This window comes from Podarcis muralis, chromosome 13 (genome assembly GCF_964188315.1).
Source record: "Podarcis muralis chromosome 13, rPodMur119.hap1.1, whole genome shotgun sequence".
Lineage (NCBI taxonomy): Eukaryota > Metazoa > Chordata > Lepidosauria > Squamata > Lacertidae > Podarcis > Podarcis muralis.
This window is the reverse complement of record NC_135667.1, coordinates 28134766-28159140: the sequence shown is the minus strand read 5'-3', so window position 1 is coordinate 28159140 and position 24375 is coordinate 28134766. Positions and strand designations below refer to the sequence as shown.

General features: G+C 47.2%; 1 protein-coding gene across 1 annotated transcript in view; it reads right to left on the bottom strand.

The window, feature by feature from the left end:
* Nucleotides 1-24375, bottom strand: part of CDK12 (cyclin dependent kinase 12) — a 105399-nt gene that overhangs the window by 35664 nt on the left and 45360 nt on the right. Inside the window, exon 15 of the transcript XR_013390407.1 lies at nt 6235-6302. The gene's annotated coding sequence lies outside the window, so the exon portion shown is untranslated. The remainder of the gene's footprint in view (nt 1-6234; nt 6303-24375) is intronic.

Genomic DNA, 24375 nt, shown 5'->3' with positions numbered 1-24375 from the left:
ACGCGCCCTCAGACTCCTCTCTGTGTGTGTTTGCGAATTCCTCCCTTCCCCCTTCTTTTGCAACCAGAATGAGAAAACGCAGGAGGGGTGGAGGTGGGGGCAGGAGAGAGGCAGTGTGCACTGATGGGGAAGCAGGAGTTGCTGTAAAGGAGGCTGAGGGAACATCTGGTTCAATTTGGAGTGACTCTTGGTTCAGAGCCAAGAGGAACCATCATCAGATGCTTTAGGAAGCGAGGGGGAGAGGGAAGATGAAGGCGCACCCCAGGGGATGGATAGAGCAGGCAGGAAGAGACTGCAGCGGGGGAACCTGGAGGGCGGGAGATCAAGGCCGAGGCGATCCGTTTAGAACTGACTCGTCAACGGAGATGCCAAACGGGCAAGAACGGGCAAGGCAAGTGTGCCTTGCCGCTTGGTGCATCTGTGTCTCAGCCTCCAATTATGCGCCATGTTAAAAAAAAATTTAAAAGAAGCAGCAGCAAGAGATGGAAGCCAAGGGCAGGGCTGGCTACCCCAGGACAGCAAACGGCACAGTTCATCTGCGTTACGTAGGGGTATGCACTCGGCAGGGCTGCCAAGCAGCCCCAGTTTTACTGGCTTGGTCAGAATTTCATCCTCTGGGCCAGCTGCCAGAACAGAAGGAATTAAGGGGACCGATCACTGCGATGCCATCGACTTTGTACACGCTCCTTTGAAAACAAAATGCCTTACCTTTCGAAGGGGAACCTCTGAAGAAGACAAAGACACTTTGTCTTTATAGCGATCCTTTTAAGAAAATGGGCTTGCCCTCAAAAGGGAAGCTTCCTTCCTTAGGGGGGAACACACACACACACACACACACACACACACACACACACACACTTTGCCTCCTGTTAAAGGCATTGCACAAATGCTCAGAGGCTGGATTTTTGAACACAGTAGGTGGAAACGCTATGGGGCTGGGGCCTATGGAAACAAGAGGGCTGTGGTAAATGTTCTTCCCTTGTCCCTTTGCCCAAATGGCTATCTTGCTGCTCCCCCACCCCAGCCCCTTTGAGGTTTTTTTTTTGCATAGCGATGTCTTCACTAATTCAGCTTTTGGCCTGGATCCATTCTGAGTCACATCTTCATTGCACACGCCTTCTTTTTTGTAACGGCACGAAAGGGGGCGTATGCAGGATTCCTGGTTGGTCTTCCCAACCAAGCACTGACCCAAGCTGGACCTGCTTAGCTTTAAGGTTGCAGCATCTCGAGCCTTCAAGCCACACCTTGGGGCCCTAACTTGGGAGGGAGGTGCAGTGAATAACTTGAGTCCTTAGTAAAGGTAAAGGGACCCCTGACCATTAGGTCCAGTCGTGACTGACTCGGGTTGCGGCACTCATCTCGCTTTATTGGCTGAGGGAGCCGGCGTACAGCTTCCGGATCATGTGGCCAGCATGACCAAGCCGCTTCTGGCAAACCAGAGCAGCACACGGAAACGCCGTTTACCTTCCCGCCAGAGCGATACCTATTTATCTACTTGCACTTTGACGTGCTTTTGAACTGCTAGGTTGGTAGGAGCAGGGACCGAGCAACGGGAGCTCACCCCGTCACGGGGATTCAAACCGCCGACCTTCTGATCGGCAAGTCCTAGGCTCTGTGGTTTAACCCACAGCGCCACCCGCGTCCCTTAACTTGCATCCTTATAGGGTTGCAAAAACCAACATTTTGGGTTGTCAATGACAGGTAGCACCGTCCAGCGCACAGGATGTAAGAAGCATTCTGACGGATCTGTCTAGCGTCCTGTTTCCACCAGTGGCCTGACAGTTCTAGGAAGCCCACATTGCAGGGCATACAGAGACAGCATCTTTCCTCTCCTGTACCTTGTAAGCAAACTGGAACAAAATAAAGACCAGACACACTCTGACCTTTGTGGAAGCACATCAGGATGAATGCTCAATAAAACAGGTCACTGGGAAGAGCCCGTTGCTTAGGCTACGATCCTATGCACGCATACTTTGGAGTAAGCCCCAACAAACATGGTGAGACTCAGGGATTTTTTTCAGCCAGATCGCAGTTCCGGCACCTCTCAGGTGGGCGCCATTGCCATTCTAAGAGAATGCGGGAGAGGTGTTGGTGGTGATTCCCAACACCTCTTTTTCTAGAAAAAGAACACTGGCGAGACTTACTTATGAGTAAACATGCATGGGAACACGCTGTCAATGCATTAAATAATGCTGAGCATGTTTAGAATACTTGAATTTTGCTTCGGCTATTTCAGGCACTGGCAAACTCGACCCTCCAGATGGTTTTTTGGGACTACAATTCCCATCATCCCTGACCACTGGTCCTGTTAGCTAGGGATCATGGGAGTTGTAGTCCCAAAACATCAGGAGGGCTGAGTTTTCCTATGCCTGGGCTATTTCAACTGACTGATTTGCCCTTCAGCAACTGGTATACAGAGGTAGACTCCCTCAAACGATGGAGGCTCCACTCAGCTATCGTGGCTGATTGCCGTTGACAGAGCTACCCTCCATGCCCTTTGAAAGAGCCACCAAAGCTGGGGGCCTTCCTCCAGCAGCTCTTGTGGATGTGAGTTCCACCGGTTAACGCCATTTCATGCGAAACCGCCCTTTCCCCTTTGTCCGTCCTGAACCGGTCACTTTAACCGAGCGACTCCGGTATTACGATGAGAGGGGGAAAGCGGTGTGACACTCTGCTCCATTTCGCTTTACCAGCTTGTTCGACAAACCCAGCTGGGTGGGAAGGGAGAGAGAGAGGAAAAAAACAACTGCCCAAAGTCCACTGGTCGGAGGAAAGGCGGGCAGAATTAAGATATAGAATGTTAACGTATGTCAGGAATAAATGAGTGCCACAAAGGAGTATAATCTGTTTTTCTAATATGACCACAAGCAGAGTGTTAGTGGAATTAGGCTGACAGCTGCTACGTTATTTCCCCCCCCCCCACTCTTTCTCTCTCAACTCCCCCCACCGCCACCCCTCCCCCCAAGTGCTCCACGCGCCAGTAATGGGTGTGTGTGTGTGTGTGTGTGTGTGTGTGTGTGTGTGTGTAGGATATAGAGGAGAGAGGGAAAAAACCCAGCACCCACCACCAGCCATCCCTATTTCTCTGCCTCCATTCTGCGGTTTCTCCGCAGGCACTGCTGCCGAGTTGGCAGTCCTTTGGCGTCACACCTTACTGCTTTTCAAGATTGCTCCGTAGAGAGCTGGGGAAAATGGCAATTTTGTGTTGACGCCGCTTGGCAGCAGGGGGAAGGAGTGAAGAAAAAGTTGGAACCCGTGCCAAGGATTCCCTAGGGAGAGATAGGGAAGATAGAGAGAGACAGGCATAGGGGAAGTTCACCCGCGCACACACACACACACACGCCTCACATACATGAGATACAGTTGACTACTTATGCCTGCTCCCGCCTCCTAGGGAGCAAGCTGAAATTGACCAACTTCATTCTAAACATACAGTGTATGTTGCAAAGGGAAAGATGGGAGGAGAAGGTGGAGGGGGAAAAGCCTGTTCCTTTCTGTGTGTTTGTGTATGTTGCTTAATTTTTTTTTATTTTTTTTGGATAGCAGTAGAATGCAGTATGCAAATGAGATTGTTATTACCGCAATGTTCATCAAGCTGAGCTGAGAAGACATTAATAGCCTGATGAATATGCATGTGAATTTGTTAATTAAGTTAATTATTCTGCTGAAAATGCATTCGTCTTCCAAGGACATTCTCCCAATGATTTCTACATGCTCCAGTCATTAGTCATGCTATATTTTATCAGCGAAATGAGTTTGCTTAAGTTGTAAAAATTTTTTTTAAAAAAATTAAAATTACCCCCCAAATTTTTTTTTTACAGGAAATACAAAATAAAAGAAGGAATTAAAAAAAAAAAGAGGAGCGAGAGAACAGATAAGGTATGGAAGAGAAAATAGACAACTAAAACATTTTAGGTGACGGATACAAAACAAAAGTTTGAAGGACTCTGTAGTTTGGAAACAACAATGTGAGAAGCTTGTTTTTCTGTTTGAGGGGGGGCCATCCAAGCACACTCAATTTGCCTTTCCGTCTGTCCATCTCTCTTCTTTAACTTCTGTCTTTTGTTTGATGAAAAAAAACTTTTTTTTTTATTCTGGTGCCAAATTTCCAACACATTAATTAATTGTTGTAGCCAATTAACTGTAGTTGTGCAAATGAGTTTAGCACTAATTACCATGCAGTGCTTGTAATCACATAAAAACTTGCTGAGAGAAAGAAGAAAGGGGTGGGGGGAAAGAAGAGAGGAAGAAAGGGGGGGAAAGGGAGGGTGGAGAAAAAGGAAAGAAAAACTGATAATGCCACGGCGTCAATAACTTCAAGCACTGATGCATGTCAGCACCTTGCAACACCTGAGTTAAGGCAGCCAGGGTCCAGGTCCAACAGGAGCAAGAGAAATAAAGCAGACCCTGTTTGTGATCTGTGGGCAGAGCCCCAGGGGCAGGAGAGGGGAGAGATTGAGCAATTGGCTTGAGAGGTCATAGGGTGGAGCCTACTACAGCTGTTGCATCAGCCCGTTCCATGCATGCAAGGCCTTGCCAAGAAAAATAATAATGGCCATACGCATTGCTTCGCTTCAAAATAATCAGATTTTCGAAGACTGGTTCCAATTCAAAAGGCCATGGAAATTTCCAACACATTGCACCTTCTTTGCTGTTGCAGAACACAGATACAGTGGTACCTTGGTTCCCAAACGGCTTAGTTGTCAAACAAATCAGCTCCCGAGCGCCGCAAACCCAGAAGTAGGTGTTTCGGTTTGTGAACGCTTTTTGGAAGCCGAACGGCCAGCGCAGCTTCCGATTGAGTGCAGGAAGCTCCTGCAGCCAATCAGAAGCTGGCCTTGGTTGTCGAACATTTTCGGAAGTCGAACACACATCCGGAACGGATTCCTTTCAACAAGCAAGGTAACACTGTACTATCTTTGTGGATATGTGTTGCATTAGAAAACTTGCAGGAACAGATTTAGGAATGAGATAAAATTACTCAGTGCCTGCCTGCCTCAGTCTAGACATTACAAGCCAGCCCAAACAAGAGAAATCTATCAGTGCTCTCAGAAAGTACAGTACTTGAGACTATCTGAGCTGATGTAGCATAAAGCGTGTGCAGTCAGCAAGAGGGGAGGTGAAAGGCCACATTTTTGCAAAAGGCCCTGGAAGTCTCAGGATAAGAACAGGTCAGAGTCGGACCATCAGAATGACCAAACCCGACCAAGACTCACTGCTGGGATCAATACACTATGCATTTATTTAAGAGTCACTCTGAACTTTAGAGCTTATGTATCTCTTTGAGTTTTCCAAACAATGCCCCAGGCTGATACCTATTCTGAGATTGACCACTCATAGCAAGCACAAACAAATTACACTTCTGAACCATCATTGAAAGGAGAGCAGGACCTCAAAGAATACAGAAACTGGCCATCACGTTATTAAACAACACACTCCTACCATTGGCACCAATGGCATACTAGGAATTGAACCAAATTCTAAGATGTGATGTGAACCCTAGATGGGCATCAGAGGAAGGTGGCTGTTATTTCATGGTCAATTGCAGGAACCATCAAATGCATTTTGAACCCGGCCAAAATTCCTTATGTGTGCCAAGGAGGTGTTGGGGTGGTGGTGGACATATATTCCCCCATGAGGGATCTCAGTCTGCCCCCAACACAGCTAGGACTAGAGTGGATGATCTCCAGGGGGAAGTCTTAGGCTTGAGTCCCAGCACCTATTTCCAATGAGAAATCCCACACTGGATTGTGGCATGCTATGCTTGAGCCATTTCAAATACTTTAACCCATTTCTTACACGCACAAAACACACACACACTCATTTGAGTTTGGACCAGACAGGGAACTTCCAGGATGAGACACCTTGTTTGCTTGAGCTATAACTATGTGGATTGTGAAATCAAGGGTAGGAAACATGAGACCCTCCATATATTACTGGACTCCACCTCCCATCATCTCTTACCACCAGCCATACTGGCTGGGGCTGATGGGAGTTGTGCGCCCCCCCAAAAAACACCTGGAAGGGTCATCGGTCTCCCGGGCAGGAACGGCTTGTGCAAGCCTGCCATTTGTGCAGTTGGAGTGAATGGAAGGGTTACTAGGCCTAAGTATAAGGCAGAAGGAAACCTGCGGCTCGGCTGCATCTAAAATCAAAGGGCATCCCTTCTGTTTGACAGGAAGTGCTGAAACAAAGGAACAGCCCTTGCATTCTGTTGCCCTGCTGTGTACTCACCTTTCTACGGATGCCACAGTCTTCTGAGAAGAGGGATTCTAGGAGACTTCTAGCATGTTTGTAAGAACCTATTAAAAAGGAAGACGTAGAAGGGTATACATGGGTTCATGGCAAGCACACAGGCAGCGTCACTTCTCATACATCATCAGCTTGAACCCATCGAAACCCAATAAGCTTTGAGCACAGCAAAATGCAGGGTTGGTTTAAGGATTTTATCGGGCTATACAGCACAGGGGCATTCCTGTGCAAAGTGAGTTTGCGCACCACCAGTCCCCCAGAGAAATCACAAAAATACTCTCTGGATCATTCCATTTCATGTGTGGGGAGCCAATAGTCGTCCAGATGTTTGCTATATCAATTTATAAATATCAATTTATAAATTTAGACCACAGCACCACAGCGGGTGGTGCTGTGGTCTAAACCACAGAACCTCTTGGGCTTGCCAACCAGAAGGTTGGTGGTTCGAATCCCTGACAGATTAAAATTTTACAGTCACATATTCAACATATTCAACATACAACATAGAAACAAGATTTCAAAGCATCTCCAGGACTTCCCTCCTCCCCTTTGTGGGTCCTATTCTTAATCATTTCCTCCTGCATCTTTTATAATAATCCACATCTTTTACCTCTCCACTGTGTCCAAAAACCACCATTAAACTACAAGTGTTATTCTAATCCTTCTAACGATTTTAACTGTTTACCATGGTTTTTAAGATAAATTATTAAATTTTCCCATTCCTTATTAAAATTTTGGCCTTCCTGATTTCTGATTCTTCCAGTCATTTTAGCCATTTCGGCATAATCCATCAATTTGACCTGCCATTCTTCTCTGGTAGGAACTTTATCTTATTTCCATCTCTGGGCAATGGCCAGGGGTTCTTTACCTTTACTTTTTATAAATAGAATTATATACCACTAACCAGAGCAACTGTCACACATGGTAAAAACCAAATACAAATTTTAAAATCAGAGAGCGGCTTGCTATTATAGAAAGATTGTCTAAATTGTCTATATATTATAGAAAGATTGTCTTAATTGTCTATATAAGCCTGACATAATAATAATAATAATAATAATAATAATAATAATAATAATAATAATAATTTAAAAAAAGAAGTTTCCAGTAGGCATTGAAAAGGTGGAACAAAAGGCGCTGAACTGTTGCTGGCTTCCATGTCCCACCAGTAAGCCACCTTGAGCTGAGTGGAGAAGAATGTGTGGGATCTAAACACTAGGAAAGCTCCTTTGTCTCCTGCCTCCTCCCTGTCCAGCTGGGCATGGGCTTCCAGGACCCCTGAGAGCTACCGTCCTTTGGAGTCTGCACTGGGGGCGCCAAAGGAACAGCCACAAGGTGCATCGGTGAGACTATTGCATCCAGAAAACACCTTTGAGGACTATCCTTAGATGACGGCTTCTTTGAAATGTCAAAGCACAATGGCATTCTATTTATACCACACCTTCCTCTAATTAAGCTCTCAAGGTAGGTGGCATTTTGTAATCAGGACTGGGGGCTAAGGGGCAACCTATGATCAAAGCGCTTCTTTCAGTACCGTGGAAACATCAAAACGATGACGGCGAGTGCGTTCCACTTACTACAACCGTAATTCCTGAACATAACAGGTGCTGGTTTTAAGTTTACATGGAAACTTCCAAACCTCCCCCTGCCCCCAGTTCCAGGCTTGTGAGAGGTTGCTATGGATTCGTAGTGAACTTGTAAAGCTGCCTTATGCAGAATCAGACCGTTCAGCCAGCTGGGACTGTTCTTATTTTACTGGGTCTTCCAATGGTTCTTCAAGGTTTGGGGCAGAGGTCTCTTGTCTCTCCAGATCCTTTAACGGACAATGATGCAGAATGAACCTGGAACTTTCCCCCTCATGCCAAGGGGTGTGTTGTACTACTGAAATATAGCTGCTCTACCCAACAGCGGAGAAAGCCACTCGGGCGCCTGGGGCAGCGCACCCAGGGGCAGGGCGAGCTACCCATAGGGGCGGGGCAAGGGCGGGACGCACTGCAGGGCCTCTGGAGTCTGCCTGCCACCTCCCACTCAGCCACCCTGCAGCTGAGGGGGGGAGGGAGGCAGTGTTAGAATTCCTGCTCCATGATTGCAGTCATGGGATTTTTGTCTATCGCATGACGGTGTATGTTTTGACTCCACAGAGTGGGAAGTGACGGAGACAGGATGTTTGTGTTACTGTGTTCCGTGAAGTGGGACTATTGTCCTTTGTTCTTTTTCTCTTTGCTGTCTGATGCTAGAGAGAGAGGGAGCCATGTTGCAGTGCTCCGTGTGTGTTTATATGTAAATAAAGTAGATTAGCCAAAATGCTGAGTTGCTGAGGTCTGTCATGCAAACTGCACAGACTCTGTGGATCCCTAAGTGTGCTGGTGTTGGTTGGCATCGGTTGCTGTGATGTTTGGGCAGAAGAAAGCTTATGAAGCTCCTGAACGATCAAACAGGAGGGAGAGAACATGGCAGTTGGGCATGTGTCTCTGCAAGGGTCCTACTCGAGTGTAGGATGAGCTCCTGACAGGCAGTGGGCGGACCGTTTGGGCAGCACAGAGCCTGCATGCGCCCAAGCCACCATGTCTCAGGCGCGCTGCAGGCCCCGCGGTGAGTGCCATTTTGTCCCTCAGTGGTGACACCCAGGGCAGCCTGCACCCGCCGCACCCCCTTCCTCCACCCCTGCCTCTACCCCACCCCACCCCGTTCCACCTAATTATCCCCATATTGAAGACGGAACAACCAGGGCTGAGAAATTGCAGTTTGTCTAAGGCTGAGACAGGAATTCTGAACTCTCAGTTCAGAATTACCCAAGTTCATAATAACCTAAGGAGAGCCCTGCTGGGTGAAGCTAATGGCCCGTCTAGTCCAGCATCCTGTTCTCACAGCGGCCAACTAGATTCCTGTGGGAAACCCACAAGCAGGATTCGAGGGCAAGAGCCCTCTCTCCTCCTGTGGTTTCCATCAACTAGTACAGCAGTACCTCGGGCTAAGTACTTAATTCATTCCGGAGGTCCATTCTTAACCTGAAACTGTTCTTAACCTGAAGCACCACTTTAGCTAATGGGGCCTCCTGCTGCTGCCGCGCCGCCGGAGCACGATTTCTGTTCTCATCCTGAAGCAAAGTTCTTAACCTGAGGTAATATGTCTGGGTTAACGGAGTCTGTAACCTGAAGCGTATGTAACCCAAGGTACCACTGTATACGGAAGCATTTCTGCCTCCAACTGGAGCCATTGATTCTCCATGAATTTGTCTAGTTCTCTTTCGATAGATGAGAAGGCACTTTGTGCATGTTCTGGGGCAGGCGCGCAGGCCTGCACGGCCACTTGAGTCTTGGAAGCAAAAAAACAACAACCCCAGATCCTGTTAGGGAGCCCTGGCACCAATCACACCCCGGTTGGTTGCCTCTCTGCCATCAGAGCGGGAAGGAGTTAAAACAAATGGTGTGGGCACACCATAAATTTCTCCCTCTCTCTTTTTTTGCAGAATGCAGAGGGAACTGAGTTAGAGAAGTGTGCGGCGGGGTGGGCGGGTGTGTGTGGGGGGGGGAGAGAGGCTGGGAAAACGCCAGTAGCTTGTCTCTAGGTAACAATAAAGACTACAACCAAGGAGCATCTGCTTCCCTTACTCCTGCTGCATCACAATGTTGGAATAACGCTAATAAATTGGCAGGCACAAACACACACAAGCACACAGACGTGGATCACAAAGGCAGGTTGAGCTGACCCCCACGTCTAGGAAGATCCTACCTTTCCTTAGGGTGAAGAGAGAGAGAACTGGGGGTGGGAGAGAGAGAAAAATAGTCCATAACTAGGAATTTGTAAACTATGTACCCTAATCTCAAATCCAGCTATTGAAGCAGATCTTCCACATACAAGGTTGGCGCGAGCACCTGGCATCCTTGGGCAGCTGCCAGGGCCCCTGTGCTAAAGCCCGCCTTGGTCCTCCCTTGATTTCATCCCCCCCTCCACCATCCCAGCATTCTGAGCAGCACCAAGAGAGGCTGGATCCAGCCACCTTTTGCTTTCTCAAAATGCCCCCGCCTCCCCTGATCTCGTGTCCCTCTAAGGCAGGGGTGGGGAAATCTGTGAGCCTCCGGAAACTCTGGCCCCAGTGAGCCTGGCCAACGATGCGGGTGCGTGTGGGGTGAGTGGGATTTGTGCTCCGGGAACATCCAGAGGGCCAACAGTTCCCGGCCCCTGCTCCAAGGCAGCCTGGGAAATTGGAAGGCTGGCTAGACCCAATTAAAAGGACAGCTGCTTGGTGCAATTCTATTATAGCTGCAAACAGGGTGGGGTGGAGGGAGGCGCCCAAACCTGAAGCCAGCCCTGTTCCCCGTTGCTGGAGGTTGTGAGAAACCACAAGAGCCGCAAGGGATCACAGGTTCATTATATATATTTTTAGGGCACCAGGCAAAAACGTTCCTCTTCAGTCAGGCCTTGGGCTGCTTCATATTCTGTGACCTCTTAAATGGGTTTGTGGGAGGGGGGGGGCAGTTATGGTTCTGCTGTTTGTGTTTTAACTATTTGTACTTTTGCACCTTGTGTTTTGATCTTGGGAACCGTCCTGAGATATTTCAATGAAGGGCAGTGTATAAATTTGATTAACAAACAAATAAATAAAAGGAGGCTGTTAAATGGGTGGAGCAAAGCTCTTTCAAGGAGTGGCTCCAACGGGTGGTAAAAGAGTGAGGGCCGAACATGTTGCTAACTCTGAATTTCTGCCCTTGCTGTGCTGAACAGCAACTTTTGTTCAGTTTGGTTATGTTGAACTCTGCAAATCCAGCAAGAGAAAGAAAGAAAGAAAGAAAGAAAGAAAGAAAGAAAGAAAGAAAGAAAGAAAGAAAGAAAGAAAGAAAGAATGCTGTGAGAAGTCAATCATGTTGTTAATTTACAGTAGAAACATTTAATTTGCACTATTGTGCATTGTTTATCATAAGTCATTTTATATTTCTGAGAGAAAAGGGGTGTTAAAATGTTCTAAAGAAAATACATGCCCTTCTACTTAGGAGTACAGTGGTACCTTGGGTTACATACGCTTCAGGTTACAGACTCCACTAACCTAGAAATAGTACCTCGGGTTAAGAATTTTGCTTCAGGATGAGAACAGAAATTGCGCGGTGGTGGCACGGCGGCAGCGTGAGGCCCGATTAGCTAAATTGGTACCTCAGGTTAAGAACAGTTTCAGGTTAAGAATGGACCTCCAGAACGAATTAAGTTCTTAACCCGAGGTACCACTGTACTTTTTAAGTCACCCTGGGGCCCTCCAGATGTTTGACGGACTCCAGCTCCCAGCAACCACAGCCAGCACGACCAATAGCCAGGGATGATGGGGGATGTAGTCCTGCAACATCTGAAGAGTGCCACATGGCCGACCCCACTTTTAAGGTCTCCCACCCTCCCAGATTACATAAATCCAAGGTGCAGTCCTAGACCCATTTACCTGGAAGCAAACTCCATTTAATTCAATATGTCTTACTTTGGACTGCACATGTATAGGATTACTCAGTACTCTAATCACATGTTTGCAACATGTATACAGCTATGTATATGAGTTGTAGTCAATCAATCAATTTTGCATATTGATTAATAAATCAATTAAATTTGCATCGACATAAAAGCAGCAGTCTTGAAGTAAATATATTATTTGTTTCTGTTTTTAAAATGCACAATTTTAGAAGACGTATCTCCACCTGCATTGGGAGAGGGAGACTGGTGGCTTTTCAAAGATGACACATACTCAGCGTTTATGTATTAATGAAATAATGGCTAATTATTTCAAAATCTGCCTGATTAATTGGGGACACCTTTTTATCAAACTGTTTTTAATTATTAATCCTACCAATTAATCAGCTAAATCACTGGAATTTCTTTCTTACCCATTGTTTACATGCAGCATTATATTTGGATATTGGCTGTCGCTCAGTGGTAGAGCATCTGTCTTGCACGCAGACAAGTCACAGGTTCAGTCCCAGCAGCCAGGAAACAGGAAGTACTCCAATCTGCCCCAGTGTTTCCTGAGTACAGTGGTACCTTGGTTCTCGAACTTAATCTGTTCCAAGAGTCCGTTCGACTCCCTATCGTTCAAAAACCAAGGCGCAGCTTCCAATTGGCTGCAGGAGCTTCCTGCACTCAATCGGAAGCCGTGTTGGACGTTCGGCTTCCGAAAAACGTTTGCAAACCAGAACACTTACTTCCGGGTTTGCGACATTCAGGAGCCGATTTGTTCAGGAGCCAAACCATTCGGGAACCAAGGTACCACTGTACTTGGTCATTGCCAGAACCCACGATACGTTGAAGCATTCCCTCCTGAGCGCTCAAATCTGCATTGCCCATGGTTTCTCCATAGTACCTTGTTTCCACAGTCAAATTATTTGGGGTCAATCATGAATTGCTGGGAGGGCCAGATCAGGCCTGAGGACTGTGTTTTGGATTCTGAAACTACCGCCCTCAACTGACAGTCTTGTGCTCTCTTTGCTCTGCCTCAGTCTCCCTTGCTGTCCAGAATGCCCTCCGTCAATTACGTTTGTGAGGACATAACGATTTCTTCAGATCCCTCCTTAGCCTTTCAACAAAGCCTCTCTAGCTCAACCTCTTAAACCCAACCCTCATCACCCCTAACTCAGCCTAAGTAGCTACAACTGGATCAATCGCATTCACACACCCCTCTACACACACCTTAATTTTCTTCCCTTTCCTTTGTCTTCCCCACTCTCAAATGTTACTACTATAGTGGTGGTGGTGGGGTCCTTGAGAGATGCCCACAGTCGAACATCCTGGCATTTTTTCCTTGTGTAACCCTGCAGGACACAATGTATGCCGTTGGCTCTAGTAAACATCAACTACCAAGGGTAAAAGTAAAAAGTCACAAATAATAATACTCAACGAAAGTGTTGCCAAAATCGCTGCGTTCTGGGTTTGTTTGCTTTGTAACGATACGCAATGCTCTTTTACGCCACACAGAAGGGAGAAAAGGCAGCGGGAGAAGACATGGCAATTGCGACATTTGTGAGAAACGGGCTCCAGCCTCTATGAGATGGGTACGAGAGGAACAAATAGGTTTCCAAGGGTGATCGCCATAGAATTGCCAACATATTGGAAATAGAAGGCTTCACACACACACTCTCTTCCTCTCTCTCTGTGTGTGCGCAGGTCATGGATGGATGGCAGCTGTCCTTCCCTGTGGCACCCTCCTTGCCAGCTGTCGCTGTTTGACCCAGATAGTCTGGGTTTATTCCAGGTTTTCTGTTATATATATTTCTCTACCTCTCCTCCCCTAGACCCTACCCATTCCCCATACCTTAGATATCACATTCCTCTGCCCCAAACCAGCTCATCAGCCCCTTTTTGTCTTCCCTTGTCCCTCTCTTGTCTTATTGCCCACCTTGTTCCTGGGATGGTTGTGGGAATGTTGAGGGTGGCAGGAGAGGATGTACTGATTATTATTATCCTTCCTAACTTGTGCCAGCAAGTTTTCCCCCTTAGCAGAGTGCATTCCCTTTCTTACGCAGCAGAAAACTGGTTGCAGACTCGTGTGAGCCTCTTAAGACAATAAACAATTCGACCTGGCTTGCCCAGATTGAGATATGTTCTATTATTCCAGGTAAGACCCCTTTGATCCCTCCTAAAAGAATAAAGACACAACAGTCTTATTCATAAGTAACAAAAAGCAGTTTTACTCACGATCAGGCATAGAACAGTGTGATCCCTGAAGGCAGACTTTAGGCTTAAAGTTACAAACATGTACAAACAGGTTTACCCAATATGGGAGATAACCTGGGGGGCTGCTGGTTGGCAGCCAGCAGTCCAGTCCAGGTGAATCAGGAAGTTTGCAAGACGAAAAAGATCGAAGAGAGGGAGGTGGCTGCGTGACTTGGCCTTTTACCAGGTCTGGAAAGGTCACGCCCACCTATAGTCACATGCAAGGAAGGATGCTCCAGGCCAGGAGGAACAGGAAGTTTAGACTGGCTGGACCAAACATTCCCTTGCATGTTCACACTAGCAAAACAAGGAATGTTGTATTTGACTGCTCCCACATCCCACATAGGGCCCTGCCATCAGTTTCTGCTTCAGTTCCCTTCAAACCCCTCATTTTGAGCAGGTGGACTGCCCTGCTTACAGATCACTTTTTGGACACCAAACACGCCAGCCAACCATTCCACGTTTTTCCCTGCCTCACTTCATGCACAAGCATTTTTTATTCCAATCTAGCTGCACAAAGGTCTGGGTGTTTAACTCTTGCAGTTACCATCTTTTGAAAAACACATTCAAGATTGACTGGTTTGCCTTGTGGCTTTATATGAGCCATAGAATCACAAAGGGACAAATAAATGGTAAGACTTCTCTCTCGGGGGCAAGATTATTTTTTCCCTTGACAGTTCTGAGAGCCACAGATCTCTTGTCACTGCAATTATTCATGGGACCACAGTTAGGAGAATCATTTAAGTACAACCCTGTGCTGAAAGGAGACCCGCAACCCCACTATCAATTCTTTTTTTTAATGGGAGGATGGCCACGTGAAAATTGCTGCAGAGTTCGGTGCAACAGTTAGTAAACTTTTGGGGGAATATGACAGATCAAAGCACATACACATACTTTAATATGTGATTGATGTGCCTATTTGGGGGAGCAAAGTTCTGTGAAGTTCAGTGTAAAGTTTCTCAGGTCAGGTTCAGCAAAATTACACTTAGCTGGTGAATTTTTAAGGGAAATTTTTTTAAAAGGAAAAATTTGACTGCATCAGTGCCATATTATGAAAATCATGGTCCCTTTGCCAAAACCTTGTTAGCCTTTTTTGCTGACCTGGTCAAAACAGCCTTGATCTGTGTCATCAGGAAAAAAACGAATTAAGTGCTGTGTCAAATACAGATATTCTTTACTGTTCTACAGCCTTTCCAAGGAATGGAGTGGAAGCTTGCAACCCAAAGTTTGGCAACCTTCCAGCTCTACAATTCTGATTCTATGAACCTCTGGCACATGCAATCCAGGGCAGTTTGCCACAAAGCAGTAACCAAGTCATTGCAGAAAAGTGCAACGTTGGCAAGTAGCTGAAGATGCCTCGCACAAATGAAGTGGTCATTCCATGCTCCTCCCCCATTATTCCCACTTTTCCTGCTTCCCGACACATCTTTCTCCCCTTCCTCTCTACTTATTTGTCAGTCCCTCAGTCGCACTCATCTAAAGTAGATTTCAAACCCCACCAATCTGTGGTTTGTGCAGCATCTTTTAAGACTGGAGCTTAACTTCTAAAAAGAGAGGCTCTGGAGTAACTGGAAACAGGAACTTCCGTCTTCTCAAAGCCCTATTTTCTAATCCCACCAGTGTGTAGGTTGGACTATGGGTTACATCTGGTTGACATACCTCTCGGAACTAGGAATATTGCATGCATGGTGCGATACAGCCTCCCTGCTATGCACACAAAGTAAAGTGTCCCCATAGACTTTCTATCTCAGAGGATTGGCCAAATGCACACCTTACATTTTACATGCAGTAAGCTGCCCTTGCTCCCCTGCATTGCATAACATATCCCTGGTTTTCTGAAATAAGTGAAGCAGGTTTTAGTAAGGAAGACAATAAACTCGGCTAATGTTGGACGCTTCTCTCGAGTGCTATCAATTCACATCTTCCAGGGCTGAATGTGGACAGTGAAAATTGGCTTTGACAGCACATCCTCGTTGCTAATGCACCAGGTCAATTCAGACGATGCTACACTCATCAGTAACTTAGCGCGGTGTTTGTATCTGTGGCTGTGGTCTAAACCACTGAGCCTCTTGGGCTTGCTGATCTGAAGGTTGGCAGTTCGAATCCCTGCAATACGGTGAGCTCCCGTTGCTCTGTCCCAGCTCCTGCCAACCTAGCAGTTCGAAAGCACGTCAAGTGCAAGTAGATAAATAGGTATCGCTCTGGCAGGAAGGTAAACAGCATTTCTGTGCGCTCTGGTTTTCGTCATGGTCCTCTGTGCGCCAGAAGCAGTTTAGTCATGCTGGCCACGTGACCCGGAAAGCTGTCTGTGGACAAACACCAGCTCCCTTGGCCTGAAAGCGAGATGAATGCCGCACCCCATTGTTGCCTTTGACTGGACTTAACCGTCCAAGGCTCCTTTACCTTTTTACCTTGTATCTGGATAAATGCTTGTCCGTAGCCCTTGCCAAGACGGTAAAAAAAACTTTTACCATGTTCCCGTCATCATACAGAAGAGCCAGCACATGACAAAGTTCTGGAGTGGCGCTACCGAAAACCAGCTCCCCACACGCTTGTACGTCAGGTTGCCATTTTCCCCCACCAGCCCCTGCTCTTCTGCCTGTAGCAGTGGCTTGCTCTGCAGACATGGAGCAAGAGACACTGTTTCTCTCAGTGCTATGAAAAGCTGTACATACTCAGCCCTGCAGATACAGTGGTACCTCAGGTTAATTCGTTCTGGAGGTCTGTTCTTAACCTGAAACTGTTCTTAACCTGAGGTACCACTTTAGCTAATGGGGACTCCTGCTGCCGCCGTGTGATTTCTGTTCTCATCCTGAAGCAAAGTTCTTAACCCGAGGTTCTATTTCTGGGTTAGCGGTGTCTGTAACCAGAAGCATCTGTAACCTGAAGCACCTGTAACACGAGGTACCACTGTATAGCGGATGTTTTATAGCACAGGACCAGGCTTGGACTGTGTATGTTTGTGTGTGGTCATCTGTGAGCAAGGTGGCAGTTCATTACTCCTTGATAAAAGGGGTTGTCTGGAGCACAGCCACCCACGGTTAGGGCAAATTAGTGGGTAAAACCTCAGCGCCTAGGACTTGCCGATCGTCAGGTCGGCGGTTCGAATCCCCGCGGCGGGGTGCACTCCCGTTGCTCGGTCCCAGCGCCTGCCAACCTAGCAGTTCGAAAGCACCCCCGGGTGCAAGTAGATAAATAGGGACCACTTACTAGCGGGAAGGTAAATGGCGTTTCCATGTGCGGCTCTGGCTCATCAGAGCAGCGATGTCACACTGGCCACGTGACCCGGAAGTGTCTCCGGACAGTGCTGGCCCCCGGCCTCTTAAGTGAGATGGGCGCACAACCCTAGAGTCGGACACGACTGGCCCGAAAAGGGCAGGGGTACCTTTACCTTTACCTAATAGCTGCAGCAACTTTCCCCACTCTGTCCGAAAGCCTTTGGGCCAAAGAATACCCCCGAGGCCTCTTCGGGCCTTGCAACTCGCAGGCCTCAATCCTTGCCTGGGCAGAGCAAATTCCAATGCAGAGAAGGCCAAGCAGAGGCTGCCACACAAGCAAGGCTAAACCTCCCCGCCGCACATTCACACTTTCCCCACAGTCCTCCAATGACACTAAATATTAATGAGTGGCCTACATTGAAAACCACAAGCACCTGACTCTCCCCTCCCCACCCCCCACCCCCCAACCAGCTCCCTCTCCATCATTCCTTCTGCAGGGCAGCTGCCCTCACGCATCACCGCAGAGACCATCTTCTCTACCAGCAGGAACCCTCCCTCCCCTTCCCCTCCGCCTCCCCCCCTCCCCGCCACCCCCTTCCCCCCACCACCGCCAACTGGGGACTCGCCAGAAGGCAAAGGGGGGCTGGTGCAGCTGAGCAGGAGGAAAGCCGTACCAGCTGTGCACTCATTTCCAGAGGTTTCTCTTCCAGCCCAGGCTTCCTTTGCCGCCCTTCTGCAGAGGCAGTGGCAGTCAAGGCCGGAAGACAGCATTTCCAATAATTAAAAAAAAGCAGACAGAATAAGGGGTGGGGGAAACGGCCGTGTGCGTGTTTTCGCTTTTTGTAGGTGAGTTAATTAGACCTTCTTGGAAGACCAACTATTGCTTTGCCCAACCGAGTAAGATCAGAAACAGCCAAACTAGTGGGGTCTTCTTTTTTGGGGGGTGCACAGATTTTCTTCCCACTCCAAGCGGGAACAGGGTTGCCAACCAACCAAGAAAAGAGTGGTCCAACCAGGTTCTAGTGTTCCAGTTTCTGCTTTTAGTCCAGCTGCCGGAAAAGCAAGGGACAAGGCTGGTTATTCTACCCGCCCCAAGCTGTTTTTATTTTTAGCTGTATGTCAAATCAGGTGAATAGATGGCTTTGGTGTCCCTGCGCTCTCTCCCTGGCCTGCCAGAAATCTCTGCATGGTGCTCTTTAGGTCCATTCCCCACCAGATCCACTTGGGACTTTTCCGGGAACCGGCATTTTCCTATTTCAAGCCTTAGCAATCCAGGTAGGGAAAAAAACTGCATGCAGAAAGAACAGGATGGACGGAGGAGGTTTGCATCTTCACGCTGGACTGTGGAACAGTTTAGCATTCTCTCTCTTATGTATGCACACATGCACACTCCTCATGCACAGGCACGGACTCATGGAAGGGCTTCCATGCCTTTTACAAGCTGCATGCATTCAGCAGGCAAATCTTTTCCTGCTGTACAGATATAGAGTGATGGGAAACACATTCACTGTTGAATCTCCTCCTATCAAGCAGCAGCGATTGTTTAAAGCAAAGGGTGGTTTTTTTTGGGGGGGTGGGGGAGTGGCAACCCTACATTTACGCTAAAACAAGTATATTTATTTTCCACAAGTATGCCCAGAACTCTGAGTACTTGCACTTTTTTAAAAAAAGAAAGAAAGAAAATAAATAAATTAAGATTCTGTACCCAGGCAATTCAAATTCTGTACCAACGAAAACTTGATTCTGTACCCTTGGCAGTTGAATATTTTATTCAGGCACCTTTCTGGCACACGGTCGCAGCCATAAGGTTTAGAAACATTCTTCTTCTTTTAAGGAAAGTTTAAATTGCCAGGGAGCTGAGCTGGAGACAATATTCTGAATACTTTCTGTTTGCCTGAGGGAACAGAGCCCTGAGTCTGCCTGTGGCAAATAGTTGGCTAGATTTTAGGGTATGTCTGCACAAGTAATACACTCCACTTCCAGGCGTATTTGGTCATGATTCACAGCCTAGGGAAGCTTCGCAGAGCCAAGCCCTGGAATGTATGGCTTCACCCCCGAACCCGTTTTCAATGTCAGCATTTATATATTGAACTTACGAAGCAGGAATGTCATTTAGAGGGAAGATGGCAGCATTTTGCCTCCTGCTCCCCATTTCAGCCAACACGTCCTTATTCCTTAAAAGCACCTATAGCAGGAATGGAAGAAACCTTTGGCCCTACAACTCCCATCAGCCCTAGCAAGGATGGCCAATGGCCAAGGATGATAGGAGTTGTAGTTCAGCAAAATCGGGAGGGCCAAAGGTTCCCCACACCTGACCTATAGTTTGATCCAGTCCATGGATTCTGAGGGCACGGCCAAACTGTCACTATTTTCGGGTGGGATTCCATCACACACCAGCAGCAAACCCAATCCCACTTCAAATTGGACTTCTTGTAATAGGGAACATGACTGAAAAATGCACTAGAAACTGTAGGGCAATATTTGCTCAATGTAGCATTTGGAGCTTCCAGGTGACCTGTTCCTTGAGCAATGACCCATATTTGTTTGTGGGGAGGATGGATAACGTTGCATCAAAGCAAGTGCCTTCCCTGTCACTTTCCTTAACTCAAACACCCCAATATCTAGGGGAAGCAGGGCCTCCCAATCAATTGTGCAATCTGCATGGACAATATGTGATCAAATTCTATTATTCTATGAAATCCTGCCTGAATATAGCGACAGCCTAGAAGCACCCATTGTCTGATTTCCTCACAAGCAAATTAAGAGGATCAGTGCTCCGCAGAAATTTCGTCTCGAAGCAGCCTGTGTGGCAATTGTTACAATCAATCCAAAGGGCAAATGTATTAAGTGTGCGTGTCAGAATGGTGCCCACTCGCAGTCTTATAGGTTGTGTGTATAAAATACCCCACTCTTCTTAACATGCACTGCTTGGTTGCAATTTCATCTTGAATACATCCAATTGGCCTTGGTGAAAATCTTGCCTTGCTTGCCTTCACCCCAACTGAATTCCAGAAGGGGCACCCCTGGTATAAACAGGGCACCTCTGAGGCTTCTCTCCTGATACTGAGCATTTGCTGCCACCAACCTGGCACTCAGGAATGCAAATTTCTAGATGATAAGATGCCACTTCCCCTGAAGTCTTAAACAAAGCTTAACTACCAACGAACAAAAGTCTCATCTCTTTGGAGGCAAAAGTAAAGATAGCCTCTTGAGGCTAGTGCCTCTCCCAGTCGGCCAGGGCTTGTCCTTAGAAGTAAGGAGGACGAATTATTCCCTTTGATTCCTCGCCTGTCCTACATGCACATAACACATGCGCACTATCCATTTCCCTTCGTGCTGAGATCCATCCAAACAGCCCAAAGTGGCCCTTGATTGATGGCAGTGTTTGCCCACTAAGAGCACCCTGTGGTCCAATCCTTGCACGTTCCCCAATTCCTCCCCAGTCCCTATTCAAAGACCGGCGGCGTCTCATGTCGGTCCCCGAGGTGCTATTAATTAAAAATACATCCAATTAAATGGCAGGTGAGGACGTGCCACACGAACTCCCTCCTTATCCCGCTACGATTGGCTCATCTGCGCTTTGATTCGAACGAGACGCAGGGAGAGGGAGAGAGAGGCTACAGGAGGGTTCTCTGAACCTGTGCCAACACAAGGCCATGCCAGTCTGTTCGGCTAGCGCTGTGTGTGTGTGTGTGTGTGTGTGTGTGTGTGTGTGCATGCGTGTGTATATGCACAAGAGACGTGGCAGACTGATTTCCATAGCCGGTGGTTGGCGTTATTATATTTCATCAGCTGCGGCCTGGCCCCATTTTTATGCACTCCTTCTCCCAAGTAACTAAGCCTGAATCCAGGAAGGGGAGGAGGAAAAAAGAAAACAGATTCTCTAGCAGAGAAACAGTTGCTAAGTCAACAACAGATTCCATTTGAACAAGGTTACTGGAGACGGGGTCTGCAAGCAAAGATTTGCGTAGTCATTTCAAACCAAGATGTTAACTTTGGTTTCTCCCCCCACCTCTGCCCAAGCCCAAGCCCCAGCCTTATTTCTCAGCATCCATCTTTAACAGCTTTCCTATTCCACAGCTGCTAGATACGTAACCCCAATCCCTTGTCCAAATTCTCTGGACCAAAATAAACCTGATTCAAGAGATCCATGATCTCAGTACATATTTTTCTTTGGTTAAAAGCAGCTGTCAAGACTCACAGATTTGGATCAGGACTACGGTTCTGAGGGAAGGAGCCTTAACCCTTTCCCTCATGCTGATTCCCCAGCTTAAATCACCCTCAACCTGCTAACCGCCTGGGAGCAGGAAGGCAAGAGGCACAATACAGTATTTACTCTTGTGCAGAGGTTCCGTGGCAGAATGCACACCACTCTGGCAAGCTCTTATTATTCTGTATTTGTGTCACTGTCAATGGCACAAATCCAAGACAGCTTTTGTCCTTTAACCATGCCGAAGTAAAGGGGAAAAACGTTAAACTGCGTAGCATTCCATTTCAATGTTTTATTTCTGTATCAACACACAATAATCTACAGCGACCGACAACAGCTATAGTCGCTCTCGGGGATGGAGCTAGATATTCATGGGCTCATATTCCAAGCTAATTGTAAGGTATCAGGCAGAATCCATGGTTTTAAATTCTGTGCTAATGGGTGGGTCAAGTGATAACACCTTTTTAAATATAATGTTGACTCCTTACATTCACAAGGATTAGCAATTTAGGCTGCAATCCGGTGTCCCCTTTCCGGGGAGTAAACCCAATCAAACACAGCGAAATACTTCTGAGCAAACACGCACAGGATTGCACCTTCGACTAGTCTTTGGGGCGTGAGAATCTGGCGAGGATCAGAAATGCAACTCGCAGAAAAGCAAAATGCGAAACACCCAAGTTCTAAACAAACATTTGCGTTACTAATCGCATATTTCAAGAGTTAAAAGCCTTGGAAAGAGACTCCCAGGGTGAAAACAAAGCCATGTCTGAGAAGACTGAGTAGCAATAGTATAAATATCCACACCAACAGTGGGCAGCATAAACCAACATGGAACACCAAATCTGGCCATTAGGCTGGAAAGTGGGCTTATTCCCAATCCTGTGCGGAAGAAGCCCTATCAAGGTGTTCCCAAGCTTTGGAATCTGCCGCATTTTTTGCCGGCTTCACGTTCCCGCTAATTGGAGATTTTAATCTTCAGCGACTTTCTGCTCAGGGGTGCTGACAGGATCACCAGCTGTGCAGCTATTCCAGGAGCAGCGGCTTTTTAATCAAGCCATCTTGGCAGGGAAGGTGGGGTGGAACTGGGGAAGGGGAGGGGGAGGTAAGTCAAGGGGAGGAGGGGGTGAGGGCTTGGGAGTCCACACACAAACACACAGAGAGGCCCCCCCAAAAGAAAGACTTAGCTGTGGGAGGAGAGCTGAGCACAAGAGTGCTCTCCCCGCTTGCAACTCCCGACAACCGATAGACAGAACACTGCTGCTGACCCTGGGAGGTGAAATACAGTCAAGATGGCTTATGCGCCTTATGCACTTGTCAACAAGCAGGGCCTGACAGAGAGGACTACCCCCTGTTCATCTCTACTTTTCCAGGAATCAAAATCATTCTGCCTCTGCCATACGGGTAGAAGGTCCCTTTTCAGCTACCAAGGCAAATATAATAATAATAATAATAATAATAATAATAATAATAATAATAATAATAATAATAATAATATCCCACCCAGCTGACTGTGTTGCCCCAGCCACTCTGGGTAACTAAGAATTGTTGCCAAGAGACCATTTCTCAGAGAGTTTGTCCTAGTCTTTTTAAAAGCCACATCTTGGGACACAGGTGGTGCTGTGGGTTAAACCACAGAGCCTAGGACTTGTCAATCAGAAGGTCGGTGGTTTGAATCCCCGCAAAGGGGTGAGCTCCCGTTGTTCGGTCCCTGCTCCTGCCAACCTAGCAGTTCGAAAGCACCTCAAAGTGCAAGTAGATAAATAGGTACCACTCTGGTGGGAAGGTAAACGGTGTTTCTGTGCGCTGCTTTGGTTCTCCAGAAGTGGCTTAGTCCTGCTGGCCACATGACCCAGAAGCTGTACACTGGCTCCCTTGGCCAATAAAGCAAGATGAGTGCCGCAACCCCAGAGTCGGTCACGACTGGACCTAATGGTCAGGGGTCCCTTTACCTTCACCTTACCGCCACATCTTACAGTGGCAGGGTCCATCAGTTTAGGCACGCGTTGCATAAAGAAGTACTTTAGTTTGGCCTCCTTGGTTTGATAAAGGGTGTGACTCCAACTGGTGGTGGTGTTATAAGAGAGAGGGACAGACCTTCGCTTTCACTGTTCCCAATGTTATAAGCCTTTTTCACTGCCTTGTAAGTAGGCACACAAAAGCTTCTAGCCTGAAAAGCTGCCGGCAGCCTTCTACTCGCTTCAAGCCTCCTCTAGGAATGCGCTGCTTTTCTGCGCTATGGTACAGAGCAGGGCGCTCCCCTCCTCTCACGATCTCCTTGGTTCAATCCAAGGTGCAGAGCCTTTAGCAGCTGACTCATTCGCTTGCATGCCATCCCTTCTTTGCCTCTATAAGGTGGACCAGGTGAAAAAGAGGATGCCGTGCCTTCACCTTTAATGGTTGTGAAGACAAAGGAATTTCAGCAGGCAGTTCCTGCCTGGCAAGCCATACCTGCTGAAATTTAAAGGTTCAGGAGCCCCTGTCTTCTTGCCATGCAAGCTATGCAGCTGAAATTTCCTCTTCTGCACAACTGTCCTTTTGCACCTGGCCACTCCTATATCTATGCTTGTGCTTAAATGCAAGGCTGCTGTGCTTCACGTTCTCCCATCCTGTTGCTTTGGACTACAATCCTATGCATGCTAATTTGGGGACAGAATGGTGGGAATCATTGGGGCTTGCTCCTGAGCAGACATGCATAGGGCTGCATACTTAACGTTCTTAATCAATTTGGCAGATTAAGTTGATGGATTATGCCGAAATGGCAAAAATGACAGGAAGAATCAGAAATCAGGAAGACCAAAATTTCAAGAGGGAATGGGGGAAATTTATAATTTATCTTAAAAACCATTGTGTAAACAGCTAAAATAATTAGTAGGATTGGAATAACACTTGTAGTTTAATGGTGAATTTTGGACACCGTGGAGAGGTAAAAGATTTGGATTCTTATAAAAGATGCAGGAGGAAATGACTAAAAATAGGACCCACAAAGGGGAGGAGGGAAGTCCAGGAGATGTT